This window comes from Leptonychotes weddellii, chromosome X, assembly GCF_054177405.1.
Source record: "Leptonychotes weddellii isolate Sample4059 chromosome X, ASM5417740v2, whole genome shotgun sequence".
Classification (NCBI taxonomy): Eukaryota; Metazoa; Chordata; class Mammalia; order Carnivora; family Phocidae; genus Leptonychotes; species Leptonychotes weddellii.
Genome location: NC_138385.1, coordinates 73,241,677 through 73,269,510, shown reverse-complemented (window position 1 = coordinate 73,269,510; position 27,834 = coordinate 73,241,677). Strand labels below are relative to the sequence as shown.

Below are 27,834 nucleotides of genomic sequence, written 5' to 3'. Positions count from 1 at the left end.
CATAAGCAGGGGGATGAGCAGAGGGAGACGGAGAAGCATGCTCCCTATGGGGAGCAGGGAGCCTGATATGGCACTCAATCCCAGGACCCTGGGATCACGACCTGAGCTGAAAGCAGATGCTTAATGACTGAGCCACCCAGGTGCCCTAAATAAATCTTTTTAAAAAAGAGTTAGTATCAGAACTTAATTCAATTGTTGGACACCAATTGGTGTTGGAGAATTGAAGGACTGAGGTTGGAAAAGATACCCCATATTTGGTATCTAGGAGAAAAAATTCTCACCATTTCCCAATACACTGTTTATTAGTCTAATTAATTGTGGAAGGAAGAGGGAAAGGTTTAGAAAAGTATTCAACTGGGAGGCCAGGGTGAGAGTAAGCTACAGTTGATGCCCATGCCATGAGAGAACCACTGGCTAGGACCCTCTTAACTATGTGAGAGATTTACCTCGAGTATTCAAAAGCTCTGGTCCAGACTTCCACTCTGGCCAAAATGGAGTAACAAGGACTGTATTTATCGTCCAACCTCAAACAAACGAACAAAAAAACTGGGCTGAGAGTCCAGGGAGACCAAGGAGGCTAGAGTTTGTAGACAGAGTACCACAGAGGAGAGCGCTTCAGAGAGAGAAAACCACAGAGATTTGCAGAGGGTCCCTCTTGAATATTCAATACCATCTGAATGGAAACAGTACCTGGTGCTCAGACAGGGCCAAAAACATTGCCTGACTCCACCTACCAGACTGGAAAAATAACAATTTATAGGGCACTGGGGAAGCATACTCAGGAAGATATTAAAATCTTGCCTTAGTAATGGAGAATAATTAGACCAAGACTGTATGGCGTTCCAGAACCTCCTAACAAATCATAAAAGCAAGACCAGAAAAGAGTAAATTATTATCAAGTACCATAACTAGATCTTAGAATCAACCTCAAGAAGATTTGTAGCAATACTCAACGCAGTAAAACTCACAATGTCCGGCATCCAATCAATAATTACCAGGCATGTGCAAGGAAGCAGGAAAATACATCTCATAATGAGGAAAAATAAATCAAAATAGACCCAGGATGATACAAATACTAGACTTGGTAAAAAGGACATTACAAGTTATTATAACTCAGTGCCATGTTCAAAAGATATAGACATATAAGATTAAAAAGGGCCTAAATCGAGTTATAGAAATGAAATACAGGGGTGCCTGGTGGTTCAGTCAGTTAAGCGTCCAACTCTTGATTTTGGCTCAGGTCATGATCTCAGGGTCGTGGGACTGAGTCCCGCATCAGGCTCCATGCTGGACATGGAACCTGCTTAAGATTCTCTCTCTCTCCCTCTGCCCCTGCCCCCCAACTCATGCACATGCCCTCTCTCTCTAAAAAAATTAAATTAAAGATTAAAAAAAGAAATGAAATACAATGTCTGAGATGAAACACACACTGAGTAAGATTGCCAGCAGACTCGATACTGCTAAATAAAAAGTAAACTTTTGAAGATGTAGCAATAAAAACTATCCACAGTCAAACACAGTTTGGCAGTTTTCTAAGAAATTAAACATATACATACCCTGTGATCCACCAACTCTGCTCTTAAATAGAAGAGATGAAAGCAGATATCTATACAAAGACATGTACATGAATACAAAGCTGTCCATAACAGATTTATAATAGTTAAGAACTGGGAACAACCTAAATCTCCATCAGTGGGTAAACAGATCAACAAATTGTGGTAGACTTATAAAGCAAAATACTACTCAGCAATAAAAAGGAATGAACTATTGATACACAATATATGAATCAACACATTACAACAACATGTACCTCAAAATAATTTTTCTGAGGAGAGGAAGCCAGACTCCCTCCCCCAAAAGTGCATAGTCTATGATTCATTAATACAAAATTGTTGAAAAATGTGGTTTTGATTTGAATTTCCCTGATGGCTAATGATGATGAACATTTTTTCATGTGTCTGTTAGCCATTTGTATGTCTTCTTTTGAGAAGTGTCTGTTCATGCCTTCTGCCCATTTTTTGTCTTGATTATTTGTTTTTTGGGTGTTGAGTTTGAGAAGTTCTTTATAGATCTTGGATATCAGCCCTTTGTCTGTAGAAGACATAGTACATCTATGTCTATGTTACAAGTACCAAGATTTTCCGCATGGGGGCTAGAGAGCCCTCTTCCCGACTCTTAATTTGTATTTTAATTCTTCCTAGACTTTAAACTACCAACTGCCTAGACATTTTTTACTTGGGTAAATGGTAAACCTTGCTTTGGAGGACTAGTTATTTGTAAAGCACTATTGTGCGTCCAATACATTCAGAATACCAATAGGCTAATTAGGTCATCATCCTCTTATGAGTTAACTATTACTACCTTGGGACCTAGAACTATTGGAATTAAAAAAAAAAAGGTTACAATGCTTTTGCAGAGACCTTAGGAATTTTTGGCATTCACACCAAAATTCACTTGGCATTGGAAAAGCACTAAAATGCAGTAGTACTTTTTAGTATCCTTAACTCAAAATGATAAGCACTAAGAAAAATAACAGTATTCTGGCAGGATGTTCATCCTACCAGTGATGTCCTTTATGATTTTGCATCAGTAGGAACCAAGTTGATGTAAAGGACAAGGATATATGGGGCGCCTGGGTGGCTCAGTCGGTTAAGCACCTGCCTTCAGTTCGGGTCATGATCCCAGGGTCCTGGGATCAAACCCCACACTGGGCTCCCTGCTTAGTGGCAGTCTGCTTCTCCCTCTCCTTCTGCCCCTTCCCTGTTGGTGCTCTCTCTCTCTCTCTCAAATAAATAAATAAAATCCTTAAAAAAAGAAAGAACAAGGATATCAAATGTTTATTTGTGGAACAAAGCTAATCGGTTCATCATCCTTCATTAGGAGAATGCTGGCTTAGCTAGTGTCAGACTCACCAATGAATCAGACATGGCTTTCCAATCTACAGCACTGACACAGGATCCCGTGATCTCACAGAAGTGAAACAAGGGCTCAGTGTTGGTGGTCTACTCTCTACCAGCATGATTAATACCAAAGGCAGCAGAGGAGTTTGGCCTCCGGTCATCTCAAAAGAGGTCACAAAAACAGAAATGGCAAGCCCTAGATCAAAGCACAATCTCAGAACACCTGAAAGTACCATGTGGCTCCTTGCGAGAAGGCTGCTGGTTCACAAAGGGAACACCAAGAGCTGCGGGAAAGGACGCAGGAATACTCAGTGGAGAGTCTCCCCAGGCAAAGGTTAATACCATTTTCTAGGGCTCATTCAGTGGACTTTTCCTAGGCGGGCTCACGGGGCCCATTTAATATGAACTACGCGACTGTTTAAGCATCGTGCCTATGTGGCCACCACGCTCACATCTTTCAAGCCCGCCCTCAAATTTCTCCAGCTGAGTTAAAAGTCATAGTCACACCAAGGGGATGGGACAACACAGCCACAGCCTGGATTCCCGAGGGTATCTGGAAAATGTGGTCAAACAGCTTCGGGAGATTTTTTAAAGATTTTATTTATTTATTTGAGAGAGAGACAAAGAGAGAGAGCGCACCAGTGGTAGGAGGGGCAGAAGGAGAGGGAGAAGCAGGCTCCCCACTGAGCAGGGACCCCGATACAGGGCTCAATCCCAGAACCCCAGAATCATGACCTGAGCCGAAGGCAGATGCTTAACTGACTGAGCCACCCAGGTGCCCCCTCAGAAGATACTTTAAGCAGTTGAAAAGGATTATATTCCTTCAGAAGATAGACACAGGGGTACATGGGTGGTTCAGTGGGGGGGGGGTCTACTTCTCCCTCTGCCTCTCCCTTCCCCCCCACTTCTGCTTTCTCGCTCACTCTCTCTCTCTCAAATAAATAAATAAAATCTTTAAAAAGAAAAAAGATACACAGGAAAGGCCCAACTCTGGCTTTCTGCTAATATACATCTCTGCATTCCCACAGACCTCAAGTAGCTTTCACACACAAGGAGAGAGATGACTAAGATGGTCCCCTGCCTCTCAAGAGTTATTATGTCCAGTAGCTGAGACAGACTAATATACTGAATTTCGATGTTGGCACATGAAGTGTTTACCAAGGCAAAACAAATGTTTGGTGGTGCTACATGAAGGAGAGGGTACTCAGAATGGCACCTGAGGTCTCTGCCTGCCCTATACAAAGCCAAATGACTGGACAGGCTGCCAGGTATTACTTGGCATATACTTAGATATTAGAAAAGTCTTACTGAGCAATTCATGCTCCAGAAGATAGTAGCTCAGGCTGTCACAGGAACCAGAACTTAAGTCAGTAAAGCAAGAAATTTAAGCAGTCCATTTTCATAGGACATCTTGGAAGCAGGCGGCAGGCTTTCTCAAGGCCCCGGGGAGCTCTATTTGGGGCACAACTACTTGCTTTCAGCTGTTCCCTGCCTCTTGGGGAAGACGAAGTTCCACCCAAAGATTGGGCAAGTCCAAGGCTGCAGCCAAGTAAGCACAGGATGCCCATCAAATCCCGAGTGCTCTAGTGAAAAAGAATTGTACCAATGTCCCTCTCCTGGCTTTGACCCTAGACTAGAGTTAAATAAGATGATACCACTAGGGTAAGAGGGTGAAGGGTACATGAGACATTGTTCTATTTTTGTAATTTCTCATGAATCTATAATGACCTCAAAACATAACTTTTTATTGTTATTGTTTTAATGCAGTAAAGGGGTCTCAGAGATCTTTCCCAAGGTCATAGAGCCTTTGAAAACATGTAATTAGATCCCAGGCCTGACACAATAACTTATCTGATTAATTAGCCTTATAAAATACACTGCCAGAGTAGGGGTCACCCCCACCCACGTGCTGTAGGCCCAAATACGCAATCTCTCTTTTACTGTAGGTATTCTTAATTTCAGGACCCAAAATATTATAATATCCATGGAATCTTAATTTGGGAAAGCATTCAGCTTTATTTTTATTAACCTCTAACTTAAATTTAGCACTCTTTTCAGCTCATATACTCAAACCACCGCACCATTCGTAGAATCCATGAATTTGTCACAATAGAAATGAGCTATTTTCATTCCATATCACCCTGTTGCAGAGCTCAAATCTGTGTTTATCACCACCTCAAAATTACGATAGTAATTAGACTAGCCACCAGATGTCACATGATCACTATCTTTGTGCCTGTAGATATTAGTACAAAGCAGCTGGGCAGTTGCCCAATGCTGGGTTGAGCAGATTTTCAGCTACTAAAGAATGAAATAGAAAGCCATTTCATGGCTGACCAAGACTGCCATGTTGCTTTCCAGTGATCCCTATCTACAATTATTTTTCAATCCATACATGGAAGGTGGGGAGTCATTCTCATTCAGTTTTTGCAAAACTAACACTCTCAAATGAAAACACAGCTCCCCACGAGTCAGCAGGACTTTTCTAACAGACAGTACATTGACTATAAGGGTAGACTAGGCAAGTTCAAACACATATGACTGTTGAGGTAAATTTAATACATTTTAACAGATTATGCACTGATAGAGGTCATGCATGGTATAAATGTGGTGAATAACACATGTTTTTCTTCTTATACTCTTTTTCTGCACACAACTGTGTATGTGTGTGTGAGTTGTGTGTGTGTAGGTGTGTATGTGTGTAACATATGGGGCTTGAACTCATGACCCCAACATCAAGAGTTTATCGACTGAGTTGGCCAAACGCCCTTTTTTGCACAGTTAAGAAGTAAAGACATGCACGAGAGTAATACGAGTTATTTTAGGAAGGGTATTCATATATTATTCTGTGGAAATACCCCACATTAAAAAAGAATAATTTCTGCATGAAAACCAATCACATGGAAACAATTTTTCCAGGAAGGCACAAAAGGCCACATTACCGGAATGCTAGAAGTTCTTAACCAAGATGAAGCTGCAATTCAAAATTCTATTTCTTTGACAAAAGACAGCTGCTAATACTTGGAAACATTGCACAACTCTTTCAAAAGGAGTTTTCTTGGTGGTAAACTTAAACCATGGGTCCATAATCTTTTCTTAAATCTGAAAGTATATCAAAGAATTTGGCCTAGCCAAAGATGACCTATTAATTTCCTTTTAAATAATGGCTTTGAGATTTAATTCAAAAACTAAAAAATTAAGTATACAATTCAGTGGTTTATTAGCAGAGTCACTAAGTTGTGTAACCATCACCAATTTCCAAACATTTTATCATCCCCCAAAAGAAATCTCATACCCATTAGCAATCATTCCCCATTCCTCCCACCCCCAAGCCCCTGGCAACCACTAATCTACTCTGTTTTCCTGGATTTGTCTCTACAAGTGGAAACACAGAAGATGTGGCCTTTTGTGACTGGCTTCTTTCCCTTAGCATGATGTTTTCAAGGTTTATCCTTTTTACTGGTGAATAATATTCCACAGTACAGATATGCTAAGTTTTGGTTATCCATTTATCACTTGATGGACATTTGGGTTGCTTCCACTTTTTGGCTATTATGAAAAATGCTGCCGGGCGCCTGGGTGGCTCAGATGGTTAAGCATCTGCCTTCGGCTCAGGTCATGATCCCAGGGTCCTGGGATCGAGTCCCACATCGGGCTCCCGGCTCAGCGGGGAGCCTGCTTCTCCCTCTGACCCTCTCCCCTCTCATGCTGTTTCTCTCTCGCTCACTCTCTAAAAAATAAATAAAATTTTTAAAAAAAAAAAAAAAAGGAAAAGAAAAATGCTGCCATGAGCACTTATGTACAGGTTTTTGTGTGGACAGATACTTTAAGTTTTCTTGGATATACACCTAGGAGTGGAATTGCTGGGTCACGTGGTAATTCTATACTGAACATTTAGAGGAACTGACTGTTTTCCACAGCAGTGACACCATTTTACATTCCCAGCAACAATGTATGAGGGTCCAATTCTCCAAATCCTTGTTAATACTTGTTGTGGTCTTTTTTTTTTTTTTTTTTTTTAATTTCAGCCACCCTAGTGGGTGTGAAGTGGTATTTCATTGGGGTTTTGATTTCCATTTCTCAAATGGCTAATGTACTTATCAGCCATTTGTATATATTCTTGGGAGAAATGTCTATTCAAATCCTTTGCCCATTTCTTAATTGGGTTATTTCTCTATTGTTGAGTTGTAAAAGAGCCTATTGATCTTAGTGTGAATGCTTTAATACAATTGGAATTTAACTCAAAAAACCTTGGAGAATAAGTGTTTTTACCCTGCAATATGAATTAGAGAAGCTCTAATTCCTTCGGAAACAATTTGTGAAATTGAGATTTTTCAACCCTGCAGTCCATTAAAACAAGAAAATTTGAACTGATTGGTTGTCCAATAGGACATGCATATTGTCTTATGCAAAGACCATCCCAATTTAATGTTGTGATTCAAGCTAAGCAGCCTTCACACTGGTGTCTTTCAACTTTAATTTGCCTCTGCTTGAACGTACTGTATTGGGGCATTTGGCTGGCTCAGTCGGAGGAGCATAAGACTCTGGATCTCAGGGGTCAGGAGTTCAAGCCCCACGCTGGGCATAGAGATTAGTTAGATACATAAAATTTTAAAAATAAATAAACTGTACTGTCTTCTTATTTAATGCATTCAGGTACATATTTTTCTATCACAAGCTTGTTTTAAAATCGGTACCTTTCAAATTCTTTTCTTTGAAATCCCATGTGTTTTATTTAGACCTTTAGACACAGGATTCTGAACAGATCTCAGACTGCCAAACTGGTCCATGGGAAAAAGAAACCAAGCCCTTGCTGCCAACTGCACAGAGGAAGAACATAACCTTCCGAAGGGCAGGAGGGGGCACTACGGCATTTTTTTCTTAATGTTATACCAAAATATAGCTAGTGACAATGAGCTTCTGGATTTTTCCGACCTCGATCTCATGTTGTATACTGGAATGGCCAATATTGCCAATTTGATTGGGAGCAAAAGAAAAGTTGAAGCTCTTCTACATGAAAAGTCTTTCACCTTTAAAGAGCAACCAAATAGCTATTTCCGAGATAGCTTGTTTGTAATGATTCCAAGCAAGTCTGTAAAGCAGATTCTTCTATCAGCCCAAAATGGCAATGTCTGCAGAGCTACATGTGATTTTTCAGAAAAATCTCTCACCTTTTTTAGCACCACCACTATGGGTAGCAAACATGATGCTAGTCTGTACATCTTCACTGCTGTCTTATGGATGTAAGGAAGAGGAGTTTTTCCAACTAAGTCAGATAGAAATAGAAGCCAATGTCCCTGGGATTGAAGGCATCTAACTGAATGCTCCCGCTCAAGTAAAAAAAAAAATCAAACAAAAAAACAACAACAACAAAAAACTTATAGAGCAAAGCACAACAATCCTGGGTTCATTAGCTCTGTGCCTAGGGCAGCTGGGAGTTATGGGTCGATTCCTTAGGGAAGCTCCAGAATCTGGACTCACACACGATACATATAGATACTTCAATACAGTGAAAAGAAGCCGCCACGATTTAATCGACAAGGTCCCTATCCCGTGGTCTCAGAGACAAGAAGAATGAGTCAAGAAAGAATGAAAGTTTACACATTAGGAAAACTAGATAATCTGAAAACAAAGGATGGAGAGGAGAGGGCTTCCCACTGCAGGGCATGGTGCATGAAGAGAAATAGTTATTTTGGGGCACCTGGATGGCTCAGTTGGTTAAGTGTCTGCTTTCAGCTCAGGTCATGATCCCAGGGTCCTGGGATTGAGCCCCTCGACGGTCTCCCTGCTCATCAGGGAGCCTGCTTCTCCCTTTCCCTCTGCCCCTCTCCCCCACTCATGCTCCCTCTCTCTCTCAAATAAATAAATAAAATCTTTTTAAGGGCGCATGGGTGACTCAGTCGGTTAAGTATCTGCCTTCAGCTCAGGTCGTGATCCCGGAGTCCTGGGATCAAGTCCCGCATCAGGCTCCCTGCTCCATGGGAGGCCTGCTTCTCCCTCTCCCACTCCCCCTGCTTGTGTTCCCTCTCTCGCTGTGTCTCTGTCAAATAAATAAATCTTTAAAAAAAATCTTTTTAAAAAAAGAAATAGTTATTTCTCCCATTTTAGTGCCTGCTGAAGATACAAAGATAAATGATGCCCTTGACCTCAGTGAGTTTGTAGGATGCCATTTTGCATATGTAGGCATATCAGAATCAACACATTCCAAAGAAAACTCCAGGATCCCCATGCAATACCCCCAAAACACACACAGCCTTACCCATCTCAGCCAATGTCACCAACCACCCAGTTGTTGGGGAAAAAATTTGCATTACCCTGATTCAACACTCATGCCACAATCAATCCATCAGTAGTCACGGAAGTTCATGCTTCAGAGTTTTCAAATTTAGATCCACTTCTCACTACCAACCATCACGTCTGCCTGGGTTACCACCATCTGACAGACTAGTGCCAAATCCTCCCCACTGGTCCCGTTCCACTCTCCACCCCTGCACAAGTCAGGGTGACCTTTCTACCATGTAGGTCAAATAGCATGCCCCACTTAAACCCTCCCAATGACTTGACAGTATACTTAAAAGGAAATTCCCACCTCCTTACCACGGCCCACAAGACTCTACATAATCCAGCCCTTTTGCCTTATTTTCTTCCACTTTTCTCCTTATTCAAAATTCGTAGGGCACCTGGGTGGCTCAGTCAATTAAGCATCCAACTCTTGGTTTCAGCTCAGGTCATGATCTCGGGGTCATGAGATCAAGAGTCTGCTTGATATTCTCTCTCTTCCTCTCCCTCTGCCCCTCCCTCCTGTTCTCTCTCTCTCTCTCTCAGGTAAATAAAATCCTTAAAAAAAATTCTTCAGGGGCGCCTGGGTGGCTCAGTCGGTTAAGCATCTGCCTTCAGCTCAGGTCATGATCCTGGAGTCCTGGGATTCAGCCCCGTGTCGGTCTCCCTGCTCAGTGGGGAGTCAGCTTCTCTCTCTCCCTCTGCCCTTCCCTGCCCCATTCATGCTCTCTCTCTCTCTCTCTCACTCTGCTCTCTCTCTGTCAAATAAATAAAATCTTAAAAAAAAAGATCAAAGCATTACCCATCCTTTAATTGCTCTTGATCTTTCACATCTGAAGGTCATAGGTCTTTATTAAACTATACTTCTGGGATACCCCTAGCCTTGCCAGCCTTCAGGAAGGTCTTTCAGCTATTACTAAAACTGGAGAGAACAACCTGGTTTGAACAACGAATGGATGCACACCCAAAGCAAAGAAAAAAATGCAAGGCTATGGAGGAAATTAGGACAATTTACCTGAGCAGTAGTCTCCTTAGGATCTTGTTTCAAGTAGTGTCAATAGCTCCAAGAGGCTTGCGCTCACCTCTTCCTTCTGACACACCTGGAATAAAGAGATCCTTCGTGATTATACTTGACAGAATAGGTAACCTTTGAGAAACTCTTTGTGACACCTGAATTTGGCTGAGAACAGGGCGTAGGAACATGAAGATCTGGTACTCGTCCAAGCTCTGAACATCTCTGGCTCTTGTATGAATTTTCTCATGGCTATCCTGGCACTAGCCTTTTGGACATCTTCAAAGAAATGGCCTATTTCAGACTTAACACAGGTACCACATTGACCCTAGCCACCACCACCTTGCTTAGCAAAACTTTACCACTTGTGGACTAAACCACTTCATTTTCAGTCCAAGTCATATTTTGAGAATAAGCTCAAGGCTCTTCAAAAGTCTGTGCCTAAGGGTGCCCAGGTGGCTCAGTCAGTTAAGTGCCCGCCTTCAACTCAGGTCATGATCCCAGGGTCCTGGGATCCAGCCCCGCATGGGGGGACTCCCTGCTGGGTGGGGAGTTGGCTTCTTCCTCTGCCTCTGCCCCTGCCCCATTCATGCACACATGCACGCGCTCTGTCAAATAAAATTAAATTAAAATCTTAAAAAAAAGTGTCTGTACCTATATCTCCTCCCCCATCACCCCCAGGCATTTAAGGTACATTAGTGGGGTTTGAGGAATACCCATGCCATTTTGTTTCCCACAAACATGAATGTTGTGCCCATTCCACTTTAGGGGGTAATTGCTCAGCCCCAAAACAGTTCCACACCAACTACAGCTTCTATCCCTCTGGCATCTACCAATGAATGCTCACCAGAGAGACAGTACCTGGGGGAGACGACTCCTCCCCAGTATCCTAGGACCTAGAAGTTCCCAGCAGCCCCCAGTCACTTAGTCTCCTCACATCGACAGGCTCTATTGCTCACGTCTTCCTGGCTTTCTGGACTAGTCACCCTTGTGAAAAGAGTGCATTATCCTTCATCAGATTTGGCAACTTGACTTTGGAACCAGCCATTGGCCTTTAAGATTTCTTACATTCAAGTCTGACACAGCACGAGGTGCTCGCGGGTCCAGCCCTCCCTCGGCTTCCATCAGCATCTGGCCCTCTTGTGGAGCCACTCGGGCCTACCAGGCACCCTCAGCTCCACAACCAACCAGGCTTTCCACACCCTCACCGGTATCCTACCCCATAGGCCTCTTCTATCCCTAAGGGTTCCCCCACTGGTTTTCAGCCCCCAGGTCTAACACAACATGGCTACAGCAGAACTCAGCCCCTGTCGTGAGACGAAAGTGCCAACGGCTTAGTATTACCCACAAGTGCCAGCAAGAGGAGCTCTTTCCGGGAGGCCCAGAGAGACTCAAGGGGAAACGCAGCCGCACAGCGCCCTCACGTGTTGAGGAGTGGTCGTGCAGCTGGGCAAACCGCCAAAGAGCAAAGCTGCACTCGGAAAACAAACAGAAGTCCGGCAAAATTCCAGGGTCCAACGAAGCTTAGGCACACAGAATGAAACAATTCACCCTTTCACGGGCTTTTAAACTGAGAGGGAAAGAAACATGTGCCAGGTAACACAGTAAGATAAAAGCAAAGTCAAAGTCCTTGCAGGCAAAGGGCAGGCCCTGAATACCTTAAAGGATAGGACTCAACTCTGTGACTTGAGATTCGATTTTTCTCCACAACTGGTTGCTTGGGTAGTTTATAATAGCATATGGGAGTTTTAAGAGTTAGAAACAGTCACTTGTGGGGGCGCCTGGGTGGCTCAGTCGGTTGAGAGTCTGCCTTCGGCTGTGGTCAACCTTCAGCTGAGGTCATGATCTCAGGGTCCTGGGATCGAGCCCCGCATTGGACTCCCTGCTCAGCAGAGAGTCGGCTTCTCTCTTTCTCTCTCCCCCTCTGCCCCTCCCCACTGCTCCTTCTCTCTCTCTTTCTCAAATAAATAAATAAAATCTTTAAAAAAAAAAAAAGGGAAACAGTCGCTTGGGGGTAAAAAGTGAAGTATGAATCAGAGTATTTTAGAGAGACTTACTGAAGAAAAAGAAAAGCAGTTAAGTTTTCTCATTTGTTTCCCAAACTTTCAGACCTAAGAATGAGAAATAAGGCAGAACAGAAATAGAAAACCAAAGGGATTGCAAGCCGTGAACTTTAGCTTTTTAACATTCACGGGCACGGGGCACAAGTGGTTTGTGGCCAAGGAAAGACTGGTCAAAAATCAGGCCAGGCTGTTTTTCAGCAGTGCTCTGTGTCACAAATGAAGCTGTCCTTCCAAAGATTAACTCACTTGATGACGGAAGATTCTCATTAGGTTCTAGCAAACACTGAGCAGTTTGGTGAAGAATGCCATTTTCTAAGAGAAACATGCATCTAGAAGCCAACAGAAAGGTCTTTGATTTCTTCCTTATTCTCAAGTGGAAGACGAAGCTGGTGGTGAACCCGCAATGGGGCCAGGGGTTGGGAGCACACCTGGGGAAGAACTGCTTTCAAATGAGCAGTCTGAGCTACATTTTGGCCACAGGCAACTTACAAAACAACCCACAGCAGCCAACATCTGACACACTCCGCTCTCTCTCTCCTTCAAGAAGAGTCTTGCACTGGTGCTTTTTGAGAGAACAATTTTTTCCCCCCAAGAAAATCAACCAACACATTGGCCGTTATTGTAGGGGCCAAGGTCAGGCCACACCAAAATGTGCCACATTGACATATTATATTTGACATATTGTTTTATTTTTTTAAAGATTTTATTTATTTATTTGATATTGAGAGTGAGTGAGAGAGAGAGCAAGAGCAGGGGCAGAGGCAGAGGGAGAAGCAGGCTCCCCACTGAGCAGGGAGCCCGACATGGGGCTCCATCCCAGGGCCCCGGGATCAAGACTTTCATCCTCCTCCATATCAGTAAAGTAGAACCCAGGTGCTAGGTTTCGCTCTTCCCATTGGGTCTGCAATTGACAGTGAGTCGTAGGGTATGAGAGCGCCCCCTGCTGGCCTCCCGAGTCCATTCTAAGTGAAATTTCCTTTTATTGATTTTGCACACTCCCAAAGTTTTCTTTGTCCTGTCAATTCCTCCCAGATTTATCATCTCTGCCTAAAAGGTGCAAAAAATGCCTGGTCTTTGGTCATTTCTTTAGGTCTCAATTTCATTATTGGGCCTCCATGCACACGAAAAAAAAACTTTGGGTTTTTTTTTCCTCCTGTTAAACTGTCTCCTGTCAATTTAATTCTTAAACCAGCAGGAAGTCCTTGAAGGGTAGAAGGAAAACTTTTTCTTCCCCTACCTTAGTTCAATCAGCTTCAAAGCACCTGGGGCAAACCTGTTGTCTGAGGGTCAGGTTTGTTGACCCTTGCAGCAAGTGAGAACAAACAACGGAGGAATTATGGGGCATTTCCCACCAAAGGAAAAGGTAGTTATTATAGAGTTTGGGGGGCAGAAGTGGAGTTTAGGTAAATGATGGGCTGAACAAAGAGAACAAAGTTTCTCAGTGAGTAGAAAACAAGTAGTCACTCAAAGGACTTCTGGCTATATTTTATCAAATGCTTTCTCAGTACATGTTATAATCATATGGGTTTTTTTTTCCCCTTTAGTCTGTAGCTTTAATGGATTAGGTTAATAGATTTACTGATCTTCAACCACACTGGTCCTTCAGTCGTACTGTGTTTTCTTTTGATACATTGCTGGAGTCTATTTGCAATTAAGGGATACTGTTCTATAGCTTCATTTCTCCCTCCTTCCTCTCTTCCTCTCTCCCTTCTTTCCTTCCTTCTTTTTGTATTATATTATCAGTGTCAGGCTTTTATATTAATGGTAGCATCGTGAAATAAACAAGAAATTTCCATCTTTTGCTTTAAAAAAAAAAAGTTCTTATATCTCGTAGCGGCAACAACCTGGCGAAAAAATATTGTTTCCTATCATTTGCAGCTGCCTTCATCTGTATCCGTTATCCCAAGTTGCTGGATGACAAGGCAGATTTTTACCTCCTCAATCTAGGCAAATTTTTACCGTATCACATCCAAGCCAGGCCTTTCCACTGCCCATAATTTGCCTGCCAAGTGTTTCATGAAAATTAAGTCTTCCTCTAACTCTGATGAGGGCAAAAAATTTCTAAGAGGACTAAGAGCAGGAAAAACGGAGGTCATCAGTGCTTTGCAGATGAAGAAACCCAAGATCAAATGCTTTCTCTTGAGTCCTAAGCATATTACAAAGGCAAACTCTTACGCGGAAAAAAAAAAAAGTTACACTAGGAGAGAGTTATCAAGGTGACTGAACAAGAGCTTAGTAAAGGCAGGGTCAATCAGACTAGAACAGAACTCGATTTTCTAGTTTTTCTACAGCAGCAAAACTTCCACTAGAAGCAGATGAAATAATAGAGTTAACCCCTGCTGGCAATTGGAGAAAATCTTTTATTATCGCCTGTCTGACAATTTGATTAAACAAAAAAAGCCCCAAGTTATTAGATTAGTTTGGGCCAACTGATTTCAGAGCCAAAGACAAATTACATTTGAAAGTCACTGACATTTGAACATTATTGGAAATCTGAGGCCATTTCTACTGTCAGAGATGAGCAAGCACACAAAGACTCATGACACATGGGGAGGGTGGGGAGCAGTACTGCTGTATCTTCTGCTCATTCTGAGTCAAGACCAAGAACTTGCTTGGCTAGGAAAAATAAATAATTCTGGAGTCTCACCCCAACTCGGTCACACACTAACTCCAAGTCCTTGGGCAACTACACCTCCAAAGCTTCAGTTGTTGGAGTTATGAAGTAGGGATCCCACTTCAAGATGCCTCAAGATGAGGGGCGCCTGGGTGGCTCACTCAGTTGAGCGTCTAACTCTTGGTTTCAGCTCAGGTCATGATCTCAGGGTCCTGGGATCGAGCCCCACGTCGGGCTCCACACTCAGTGGGGAATCCGCTGAAGATTCACTCTTCTTTCCATCTCCCTCTACCCCTCCCCCTGCTCATGTTGCTCACGAGCCCTCTCTCTGTCTCTAAAATAAATAAATAAATCTTGAAAAAAAGAGAGACTTAAAAGATGCCTAAAGACGAAATGAGAACAAAAGTGGAAACACTCTGTGAGCTGTACAGCACTACACAATGTAAAGTTATTATTGGCAATGGGTCAAGTCTCTGATCCACTTGAGGCAAGTCTTAATGCCAAGAAGAAAGCCAGGGAGCACCAATTTCAAGATAAGTTCTACTGTGACAAGGATAATCCACATATAATATAAATCACTTTTAGAAGTTGTTAGAGTAGGAGCACCTGGGTGGTGCAGTGGTTTGAGCATCTGACTCTTGGTTTCAGCTCAGGTTGTGATCTTAGGGTCGTGGGATCGAGCCCCCCACTGGGCTCCGCACTCAGGGTGGAGTCTGCTTAAGACTCTCTCTCCCTCTCCCTTTCCCCTTCCCCCCCAAAATAAATAATAATTTTTATTATTTTTATTTTTTAAAAGATTTTATTTATTTATTTGACAGAGAGAGACACAGCGAGAGAGGGAACACAAGCAGGGGAAGTGGGAGAGGGAGAAGTAGGCTTCCCACAGAGCAGGGAGCTGGATGTGGGGCTCGATCCCAGGACCCTGGGATCATGACCTGAGCCGAAGGCAGATGCTTAATGCCTGAGCCACCCAGGTGTCCCAATAATAATTTTTAAAAAAGAGAAGTTGTTAGAGTGGTTCCTGAGAAATCCTCTTGATTACACTCACAGCTCCTGCACTGAAAATTAATTGTACTCAGAAAAGAAATGACATGTGAAGAAACCAACGAGAAGGAAACCATAAGAGAAAGAGCATCTCGAATCCCTAATCTATGGTTGTCCCATGCAGTGAGCATCTCTACAAAACAAGTTTCCTCAGATCCAATTTTGTTATGTCTAGTTTCTTATTGGCCCAAGCAGTTAAGTATCAGGCCTGAGCTTTCTAGTTCTTGAGTCTAGTTCGTTAAGCGTCTGCCTTCGGCTCAGGTCATGATCTCAAGGTCCTGGGATCAAGCCCCACATCAGGTTCCCTGCTCAGCAGGAAGCCTGCTTCTCCCTCTCCCACTCCCCCTGCTTGTGTTCCCTCTCTCGCTGTGTATCTCTCTGTCAAATAAATAAATAAAATCTTTTAAAATAAATAAATAAAAAATAAATGGCAGATATAAGATTTCGATGTAAAAATTTAATTTCATTTGAGAATAAGATAGAGAAAAAAAAAAACAAGATAGAGGAAAAAAAATCAAAAGTGCCGGGATTCAATGTTGTGTCTGTTAAATCATTCTACTAGTACTTAACTCCCAGCAATTTGCTACACTTCCCACACATTGACTACACTTGGAAACGCTCATGTTTCATCTTAATCTAGGATCAAGTAAAATTGACACTCTGCTCTAATTCATGGTTCACTACTTTATTACTCGACTGGACCACTAGTTCCCAAAGACGTTGACAGGAGAAGAAAAGAACAAGCAGAAGAAAGGGAAGTAGAGAAAGAGCCAGCGTACCTAAACAAAACACCAACACAATGAAGAAGTACCTACCTTGAGGACATTCAGAAAACTTTAAAGATGCTTGGTTACATTCTTTATATAGACTGGCTTCCAGAGCTGCAGGTACCTAGGACTCATTTTGATCTCATTAAACAGGTGCTCCCTTTAATTTTTTTTAAGTAGTCTCTATGACCAGCACAGAGCCCAAATTGGGGCTCAAACTCATGACTGTGAGATCAAGACCCGAGCCGAATCAAGAGTTACACATTCAACCAACTGAGCCACCCAGACGCCCCTCCCTTTTGACTTTTGGCTCAGAGGTATTCCTATTAGAAAATCCTAGCCATCAAAAGAAAAAAAAAAAAATCCTAGCCATCAATAGCCTACTGTGGGAAAAGCTGGTGAAATCCTACTCAAGTCTGTAGTTTAGTTAATAGGATTATACCAACGTTGACTTCTTAGTTTTGACAAATGTATGTGGTTATGTAAGATGTTCACATGGGAGGTAGCGAGGTAAAAAGTACACAGGAACCCTGTATTATCTTCCCAACTTTCCTCCTAACTTACTTCCAAATAAAGAAATGAAGGAACCCAACACACCCACCATTGGCCAGCACCGCACTCCGCAAGGCAATGGTTAGCCTCCCACAGCTGGGTGTGTCTTCCCTGGTCAGCTGCACTGCCTCCATGGTCAATTCTGGACTATAAGGCAGCATCCCACCCAGACTAGACTTATGCTCTGGAAAATGGCTTCGTTGATGAGGAGGAATACTTCTAGGCGCACGATGGGAGGGAACAAAGAGCTCTGAGAGACTTGTCTCTGCCTGTCTCACTCCCACGCCCTCCAGCATCAACTGGATTCTAGAGTCCATCTAGAGAGCCTCAGGAGGAATGTGACGACTGCTGGAGAAACCTTTGCTACTGGACAGACCGTTAGCCCTTTCTCTCCTCTTGCAAATGCTCCATTCAAGAAAGCCCATCTGCCACTCCACTGCCAATTTGGGACAAATGCCACCAGACTGATTCATAGGCAGAGTTCTCCTTTGACACTCGTTGGCAGTCTCTCTTGATGGCTGGAGTTCCTGCTTAAGCAGACCTCATGGTGCTTAGCAATATCTTTAACACCCTTGTATTAAAGCACTCCTACTGAGGATTCATAATGATAATCTAATGACAGGATCCCCGTAAAAGACCTTAGTGGGAATTTTACAAAGTGGAAGTATTTTTGTGCTAGATGGCTTTTAGCTAATTACTTCCTTAAGAAGGTAGATTACTTACCCCTCTTTGTTTTAGGGTTCCTGCCTCAAGTTTGGGATGTAGTCAAGCTAACATTCTCTGCTACGCAGCCTCAGTATATTCTGCAGCTTTTCTTAATATTTAAAGTAGTTTTGGGCGCCTGGGTGGCTCAGTTGGTTAAGCAACTGCCTTCGGCTCAGGTCATGATCCTGGAGTCCCGGGATCGAGTCCCACATCGGGCTCCCTGCTCAGCAGGGAGTCTGCTTCTCCCTCTGACCCTCCCCACTCTCATGTGCTTGCTCTCTCTCTCAAATAAATAAATAAAATCTTAATAAATAAATAAATAAATAAATAAAATGCTTATAGCCCAGGGTGGGCATATAAAAAAAAATATTTAAAGTAGTTTTTTTTATTATTTTTTAAATTTATTTGAGAGAGAGAGGGCAGAGGGAGGGGGAGCAGACTCCACACTGAGCATGGAGCCCCATGACGGGCTGAATCCCATGGCCCTGAAATCATGACCTGAGCCAAAGTCAAGACTCAGACACTTAACTGACTGAGCCACCAAGGCTCAGGCCCCTAAAGGAGTTTTAAAACCTCTTGGTTAGGTCTTATTTATTGGCAAGTTCCATCACTAAGCTGTCCAGGTAACTCAGTGAAAGCTTTTTACTGAAAAGGTAAATATCTCAGACTAAATCAATCAACTGTCCCCAATCTCTCAAAAACTTGATTCTTTATCCATCAGATACAGATGGAAGGAAGATCATATAAAGATACGATGAATGGGGGAAAAAAACAGGGTAAGCTAATGTTTTATATCATTCACCATAAGATGCAAGGGACGCTGGGATAATCATGAGGGATGAGACAAGCTCCCTGCCCTCATGGAGTTTACAGACTTGTAGGGGAGAGAGGGCAAATCTGTTCAACACACACATCAAAATAATGATAAGTGGTCATAGATGCTGCACATTAGAGGAGTAAGGGGCCAACACAGACAATAAGGTGGAAAGGAAAAATCTCCCTTGGAATGGGCTGTCAGGAGAGGCCTCTCTGGGAAGATGGCATTTGAGCTGAGACCTACGAGAAAGAAGGAACCAGCTCTGCCAAGATTGGAGGGCAGAGCTCTGCCACAGCTCACGGAAACCCCTGGGGTGGGAACACTGGGCACATGGAGCAAGTGAAAACGAGTAGGGCAGCAATACACCGAGCAGGGGCAAGTGGCCCACGACTGGCGTAGAGGTAGGACTAGGGCCAAGGGAGGCAGGGCCTTGAAGGTCATGGGATGCAGGCTGCTTTTTGTCCCAGGTACAAACAGAAGCCAAGGGAGAGCTTTAAGCTAGGGGGTGACATGATCTGTTTTAAGAAGGTTCCTTTCGGGGCACGTGGGTGGCTCAGTCAGTTAAGCGTCTGCCTTCGGCTCAGGTCATGATCCCAGGGTCCTGAGATCGAGCCCCGAGTTGGGAATCCCTGTTCAGCGGGGAGTCTGCTTCTCCCTCTTTTCCTCTGCCACTGCACCCCTCACCCCCAACCCCACTCATGTGCTCCCTCTCTCTCTCTCTCAAATAAATAAATAAAATCTTTTAAAAAAATGATATTCAGATAACAATGATAAAGAGCTCACGAATATTCTAACAAAACAAAATGTGTTTCTAAAAGATAAGTTGGATGACAAGGGGAAGGGGCAGGCGAGTAGCAGTTTCTAAAGGAAACAATTATCCACTCCCATGATTCTGTCTGAACCGATTTGTTTTGTGCTGGCAAGGATGTATCAGGTAGTATAATTAGACACAGACACACACACACACACACACACAGTAATTTGGTTACTCGGTGACTATTTCTGATGCCACCAGATCTTGTAGAACTCCAAAGTGTTACTGATACTATTAAAAAAAAAAAAAGAATAAATTCAAGGCGTACCTGGATGGCTCAGTGGGAAGAGCATGCGACTCTTGATCTCAGGGTCCTAAGTTCAAGCCCCATGTTGGGTATAGAGATTACTATAAACAAACAAATTTTTAAAAAAAGAATAAATTCAATAAATATACTATTCACTGTAAAACACGATAGTAGGCACCATGAAATGTTATGGAATATGTATAAGTAGGAGGCATGGTGATGGTTTACAGTGATGGGTAAAGGTGCAAAGAAGGAAAAGAGTGCTGGGCGCCTGGGTGGCTCAGTTGGTTAGGCGACTGCCTTCGGCTCAGGTCATGGTCCCGGGGTCCGTGGATCGAGTCCCACATCGGGCTCCCTGCTCAGCAGGAAGCCTGCTTCTCCCTCTCCCACTCCCCCTGCTTGTGTTCCTGCTCTCACTCTCTCTCTGTCAAATAAATAAATAAAATCTTTAAAAAAAAAAAAAAAAGAAGGAAAAGAGTGTCTACCGTGTCACAGATTGTTAGCATCCGTTATTTCACTGAGCCCTTACAAGTCCACTGTGAAACGAAAATCACCATGTTCTTTTTAGTGATGAATACCAAAGCTTAAGGACATTATGTCCTGCGCCTGAGTCATGCTTCTAGTAAAGCAGCCAAACCAGAATGTCAGCCCACATCTGTCTGGTTACAAAGTCTGTCTGTGCTTTCTCCTTTGTTCCACGCAGCCCACAAGGAACCTACAAACCAGCGAGGGTATTCAAATCTTAGCACAAAAGTAGAGATTTATGCCACCAAGGTTTACAAGTACTATAAAATGGCCCGTTCCCCTTGTTGGGAGCATGGAGGCCGAATGATGCTTGGAGTTACTGCAGAAGATGTGAACCAGCGGGAGTTCGTCAGAGCTTGGCAGCCTTCCTCAGAAAGTCTGGGAGGCTGAGGGGCACCTGGGTGGCTCAGTCAGTCATGCGTCTGCCTTCAGCTCACGTCATGATCTCAGGGTCCTGGGATCGAGCCCCACATGGGCTCCCTGCTCAGCAGAGAGTCTGCTTCTCCCTCTCCCTCTACCTCTCCCCCTACTTGTGTGCTCGCTCACTCTCTCTCTGTCAAATAAATAAATAAAATCTTAAAAAAAATTCAAGGCTTACGGTCATCCCTCAAAATTTATTTTCAGCTAATCTTTGATGGAAAGGTAGGACTAGGAAAGAGTCATTGAAAGCCAAAGTCTTTCTTCCTCCCCAACACCTTGGACCTTTCGTCACATTCACCAGGAAAAAAACAGGACTTCGGCATTACCACAAGATAGACAGGCCATGGTAACAAGAAGCACATATACTCAATTGTGTGGGACTACAAATCAGTTTTGCTGAAAGTGTTGAATCTTTGAGGTTCCCTGAAGCGTGATGTAAACCCAATACTAAATTAAGTAAACATATTTTTTCCATGGAAAAGGATGGGCAGGTTTGGGTCTTGCTATGTTAAATACAATTTTAGGTTAAGTACCAATTTGAGGAGCAGTGGTAAGGTGTTAAATCCATAGGAGGTTTTTTGCCTCTGGTGAGGCAGGGACTCCTTGGGGGATATCATTTATCATTCAAACACAGAAAGGGCAAAGCAAATCATTCCAGGCTTTTTTAATATCATGAAGGTGGCACAGCCTTATGAAAATGAAACTATTTTAAATGCAGAGTTTCTAGCAATTCCACAAAGTCTGGAAATGTTGATTCTTTATTCTTTATGAATTGCTGGTTTCCTTGCTCTCTGTGTCTCACAAGATAAAGCCAGACTTTTGGAAGGACCCAAAAGACCCCTTTCTCATGAATATTCATATGTAAGAACGCTTCATCCACAGCTCTCCATCATAGTGGATCATTGTATGAGTTACCTAGCGCTGAATAACAACTAATCCCAAAACTTGATGGCCTCAAACAACAAATACGTAAAAGTTCCTGTGGGTCAAAAATTTGAGAGCGGCCTAATGGGTAGTTCTGGTTCAGGGTCTGCCCTGAGGTCATAATCAAGGTGCTGGCCAGGGCTGAAGTCTTCCTATACTCAAAGAGAAGGAAAGCCTGTGGCTGGAGGATCCAACTCCAAGCTCACTCATGGGGCCATTGGCCAAAGGCCTCAGTTCCTACCGGATGGGTCATACCATAGGGCTGCTTGTGTCCTCACAACATGGCAGCTGCTTTCCCCAAGAGGCAATGATCCAAGACAGAGAGAAGCAAAGGGGAAACCATAATGCCATTATGACGTAGTCTTGGAAGTTGGATAGCATCACTCCTGCCGTGCTATTCATTAGAAGTAAGTATCTAAGTCCAGCCGACACTCAACAAAGAGGAAATTCAACTCCACATCTTGAAAGGAGGAGCCTCAACGATTTGTGGACCTATTTTAAAAACACCATTACCACCCGCAGCAAAAACAAGTGTCCTTCCCTGCGAAGCAGATAAAGTTCCTATTAAATATTAGTGGTGTTTTCTTGTGATTGCCAGTTAAGAGTGGTGAGTTGCTTAGTAAGAAAACAAAATAATGGTGACCTACTCTATCATGTGGGAAATCATTTTGATGCAATCGTGGCCATCATCCCCATCAGGCAAGCTATCCCAGAATTCCAGAGGTTACAGAAGAGGAAAATTCACAAACCAAATTATGATATAAATACATTGTTTTTTAAATCAGTTTAAAATACAGTGAGGAATGAGAGGGAAGAGACAGGGTAGCTTAATACACTTAAAATAGGATACAAGCAGGGTGGAAGGACCACACATCTAAATCCTTAGAATGTTCCCCTTTTCTCTTCTCTCCCTTTCTCCCTCAATATTTCTCTCTCTCTCTCCCCTCTCTCTCCCACATCAGCCTTCCCCCACTGATGGTGTAGTTACAAACTATGTATTATGGGCTTTCAGCCCACAAACTGAAGATTCCTGAGACCAATGGTATACACTTGTTCAGCTGGAGAGATGCAGAGACAAACACGCATGGACACAGGTATAGTTTGTCAATAAGCCTACTCAACAGTTGTGAGATTCATTTGTTTTTCTTGAGAGGAACACATGAAGCCATAATTGTACCCTACAGAATGTTTGTTACCACTGAGCGGCCAATTTAGGGGTTAACCAGAGGTAGTAGGATCATGATTTGGTCTTGATCTTTCCAACACCACCCTCTATTCATAAGAACAGTCCTGTCTGTTCGATTATATATTCCATTTATCCTCTCTTTTAATACATCTTTTATTTTTTTAAGATTTTATTTATTTGTCAGAGAGAGAGAGAGAGAGAGAGAGCGAGCGAGCTGGGGGGGGGGGCAGCAGACAGAGGGAGAAGCAGGCTCCCCACTGAGCAGGAGCCTGATACAGGGCTTGATCCCAGGACCCTGGGAGCATGCCCTGAGCTGCAGGCAGACTCTTAACTGACTGAGTCACCCAGGTGTCCCTTAACACATCTTTTAGACACTAACTTACTACCTAAATTTAAAACCTCTTACATATTCTGTCTGCCTGTTTCACGTGATGACTCATTATCTATACTTAACACATCCTATGAAATTTGCCTATTGTCTTATGAGCTTCTAGCTTGCTATTTACGCTTAACACTTGTTATGACTTTCATCTATCCCAATTACTTTCTTTTCCATAGCAGAATTGAATCACTGAATTAGAGGAGAAATATGAACGATAGCAGTTGTTTTATTCTCCAATAATACCCCAAGCCCCACATTTTTCACTGTCTCTAAAAGCAGACAGCCCGTTCTTAACTGGGGGAATCCGTTTTCTTCAAATATGGATTTGGATTGTATGACCTCTAAAAGAAATGAATGAGGGGCGCCTGGGTGGCTCAGTCAGTTAAGCGGCTGCCTTCGGCTCAGGTCATGATCCTGGGGTTCTGGGATCGAGCCCCTCATCCGGCTCCCTGCTCAGCGGGAAGCCTGCTTCTCCCTCTCCCTCTGCCTGCCACTCTGCCTACTTGTGTTCTCTCTTTATCTCTCTGTCAAATAAATAAATAAAATCTTTTTAAAAATTTTAAAAAAAATAATATAAATGAATGAGAGCACTTACAAGAGGTGCTTAGGTCACTGAGCAATGGAGCTGTTATGGCTGACAACTCTCTTGGACAACAGTAGGTCTCTCTACTCATTCACATCCCCTACCCCGCCCCCCTACTGCCTGCAAACCAACCAGTGAAAAACATCAAGGTCTACCCAGAATAATGCAGGATACTTAGTGGATGAATTCGGAAACCAGACAGGATCCAGAGAGCCTATTACAGGGTGAGTTCTCTGGAAACAGATGTCGTGACAGAGTCTGGGGTGCAAGATGCTTATTAGCAATCAACAGGTTTGAAAGGAAGGGGGAGCAGAAGAAGCTGAGCTACACAGCAGGCCCGATACAGCCTCATTCAATCCAAAGGGAATCTCTGAAGATGGAACTGCCCGCCAAGGGGCACCTGGTTGGCTCCGTCGCTAGAGCGTGCGACTCTTGACCTCGGGGTTGTGAGTTCAAGCCCCATGTTGGGTAGAGAGAGCACCTAAAAATAAAATCTTTAAAAAAAAATTGTCCGCATGGCCTTTAGACCACTGCCTCCCTCAGCCATTGGATGTGGGCTGCCCTGGAAGGGCCTGGCCTCCACAAGGCTGCTGTCTGCTGATGAGGCTGGCCCTAGAAGTGCTGAGAGAGCTGGAGGCTGCCTGCTGACTGCTCTCCTCACCCCTGGGCAGCAAATCTTTACTGAAGAAGGATCCAGCTGGCACATCTCTGTGTTGAACACAGAGATAGGTCTTTCCCTGTGAAATGGGATGTCGTGTTCTTGACGAGGAGAGAGGATTCAGACCCAGATTCCAAGTAGAGGCCAAACCTGAGGGTTGAAAAGCCAAGTGGCAGGGATGGGAAGCTGGCAAAGTGTGGCCTTTTCCAGGGGAAGACCAAGGCCTCTGGGTACATCTCTCAGGAAATGGCAAGTCAAATGAAGCGAGAACTTTAATGTCTATCTCTGCTCTCTGCTCTTCTTTTCTAAAAACGCTTCATCCCTTTAGGGACAGGGTAGCCAGAGGATATCCCTCAGATACCCGAGAGAGAAAAACAGTGGTGATTTCGGGCCCTGGAAATCTTCCCACAGTTAAGCCAGATGCCACAGGAAGCACTAAGCCTCAAAAAAAAAAAAGTGTTTTGGAAAGAACATACGCAAAAAATAAGACCAAGCCTTCCTCTGGTTGTATTTATTTATTTATTTATTTTAAGATTTTTTTTAAATTTATTTCACAGGAGAGAGAGAGCACAAGCAGGGTAGTGGCAGGCAGAGGGAGAGGAAGAAGCAGGCTCCCCGCTCAGCAGGGAGACCGATGTGGGACTCAAACCCAAGACCCTGGGATCACGATCCGAGCCAAAGGCAGACGCTTAACTGTCTGAGCCACCCAGGTGCCCCCTTCTGGTTGTATTTATAAATAAGCAAAGGATACCTCTTAAGAAAGGGAGGGATCCCGGCAAAATCCCAGTTTACTTAACAAACTTCCTACATTGTGGAGTAGAGTAGCTTTTTCTTCAATGTTTGCCTAGGAACCAGAATATAATTCTAACCTACATGCTAAATTTTCAGTTCACTCAGGTTCCTATCCACGGTGGGTGGATTAGTCAGGACACAGTAGCGAATAAACCCTAAATTCTCAGGAGCTGAACACAACAAAAGATTATTTCCTACTCAAATTAAACAATCAGTAACACTCAGTAGGAGACTGTGCTACACGAGTAAGTCACCCAAGGCATAGGAGCTCCACCATCTTGAAGCTCCACCATTAGGAAAACATGTCTTCCACTCAGTTCCACGTGCAACTCATGATCTGGAATCCAGTCATATATGAAACCTAAACACAATGGAATTTGGGGGTTGGAACCTTCCTGTGTATCCAGATACAGGAAAATAAAAGGGGATTTGGTGAGCACATAGCATGGCCTCTGCCACAATGAGAACAGAGGGCTGTCGGGTTCTGCAAAAGAACCTGGTGAACCCCCAAACCCACTGGTCAGACGCTCTTACTTTTATCTGGGTTAAATAATCTCAGACTTGGAACTGCATACTGACAACACTGACAACCTTCTGCTCAGGCCACGATCCCGGAGTCCCGGGATCGAGTCTGCATCAGGCTCTTTGCCAGTGGGGAGCCTGCTTCTCCCTCTCCCTGCCGCTCCCCCTGCTTGTGCACTCTCTCTTTTTCTCTCTCTCTGACAAATAAATAAATTAAATATATTTTTTAAAATGCTGAGCACAACTAAAAAACTCTGTTAATATGTTCAGGCTCTAGTAATATTTTAGAAAGAGTCTTGACAATTTCTGGGGCGCCTGGGTGGCTCAGTCGTCAAGCGTCTGCCTTCGGCTCAGGTCATGATCCCAGGGTCCTGGGATCGAGCCCCGCATCGGGCTCCCTGCTCTGCGGGAGGCCTGCTTCTCCCTCTCCCACTCTCCCTGCTTGTGTTCCCTCTCTCGCTGTGTCTCTTTCTGTCAAATAAATAAATAGTCTTTAAAAAAAAAAAAAAGAAAGAGTCTTGACAATTTCAAGAAAAGCAGAATCAACAGAGGACTGGTGGTCTGTCAAAACACCAAAGAGCAAGGTAATCATTTCCTCAGAAGATAAGGTAGCTCCTTGAGGTAGTTTCTGTGAATTATCTTTTAAAACTATGAGTAAACAGAATGTTTCCAGGGCATTCATGCCATCTGAACACATGGGTAAATACGGCGTCTGAATATCTTTTATTCATTCCATCTCTTTCTCAGTTCAATAAAACCATGATGAGAAGTTGAATCACTGTACTGTACACCTGAAATTAATGTAACATTGTGTGTCAACTATACTCAAATAAAAAAAATTTTTAAAGATTTTATTTATTTTGTCTTAGACCGAGAGAGCGCATGCTCAAGCATGAGGGGGGAAGGAGCAGAGGGAGAGAGAGAATCTCAAGCAGGCTGTGTGCTAAGCATGGAGCCCGACTCAGGGCTCAACCCCACAACCCATGAGATCCAACCAAGAGTTGGATGCTCAACCGACTGAACACCCAGGTGCCCCGCAAGTAAAAAAAAATTTTAACCCAAAATATAAATAAATAAAACCATGATAGACAGGTACCAGCGGGTTTCCTCACTGAAACAAGTAGATGATTTACTTTCACTCTGCAAATATTCGAGGGACTCAGCCTGAACACCTGCAACTTGCTATAGTAAGAGACTTTGCTTAGTGGTAGCCTTAGTAACCAATTATATTCAGCCAAGATTAGTTTTCTGCCACCAAAGCAATCAAAAATTCTTTTTAACATATACAAGTTTCCCCTTTTTGCTTTAAAAAATCCTGACTTTTGGGGCACCTGGGTGGCTCAGTTGGCTAAGTGACTGCCTTCGGCTCAGGTCATGATCCCAGGGTCCTGGGATCGAGCCCCACATCGGGCTCTCTGCTCAGCTGCAAGTCTGCTTTCTCTCTCTCCCTCTGTGATCTCTCTCGCTTTCACTCTCTCCCAAATAAATAAATAAAATCTTTTTTAAAAAAAATTTTTTAAATAAACAAATAATAAAAAATCCTGACTTTTGCTCCCTTAGTGGAACACTATATGGGTTGCTACCCAAATCTGTGTACCTTGATTTGCAATTCTTTGATCCCAAATAAATGTTCTTGCTGAATTATTGCCTCCTGACAACTTTAGATTGACAAATTCGTGCACTCATGAACCGCACACTGAATAGAAGGATATAGGTAATTAAATAAATGGCTGTAATAAAATCGTGTGCATGCCTTTACTGGAGGAGAATTAAAGGAATACATGGTAGGGAGACCTAAACTAGAGAAGGCAATCAGGGAAGGCTTCTTGTAGGAAGTGATTTTTCAGTCAGGTAGAAGATGCTGTAGATCATTGAGATAATAGAGAAGAAGGAGCAGGCCTCACGGGGAAGGTGAACAATTTTATTCTAGATCTGTTGAGTGAATTTCTAGTGCCTACACACGAGTGCTGACATTTTGGTGGTAGTCAGAAGAACCTTGTCTGGAGCTCACATGAAAGATCTGACTTG

General features: G+C 43.3%; 1 long non-coding RNA gene across 1 annotated transcript in view; it reads right to left on the bottom strand.

Moving 5' to 3' along the window:
- The window catches only part of LOC145717866 (uncharacterized), a 483,779-nt gene that overhangs the window by 416,999 nt on the left and 38,946 nt on the right, over positions 1–27,834 (bottom strand). The window contains exons 2-3 of the long non-coding RNA XR_014141354.1: positions 11,540–11,761; positions 10,195–10,279 (exon numbers count right to left, since the gene is read on the bottom strand). This is a non-coding gene — a long non-coding RNA (uncharacterized LOC145717866). The remainder of the gene's footprint in view (positions 1–10,194; positions 10,280–11,539; positions 11,762–27,834) is intronic.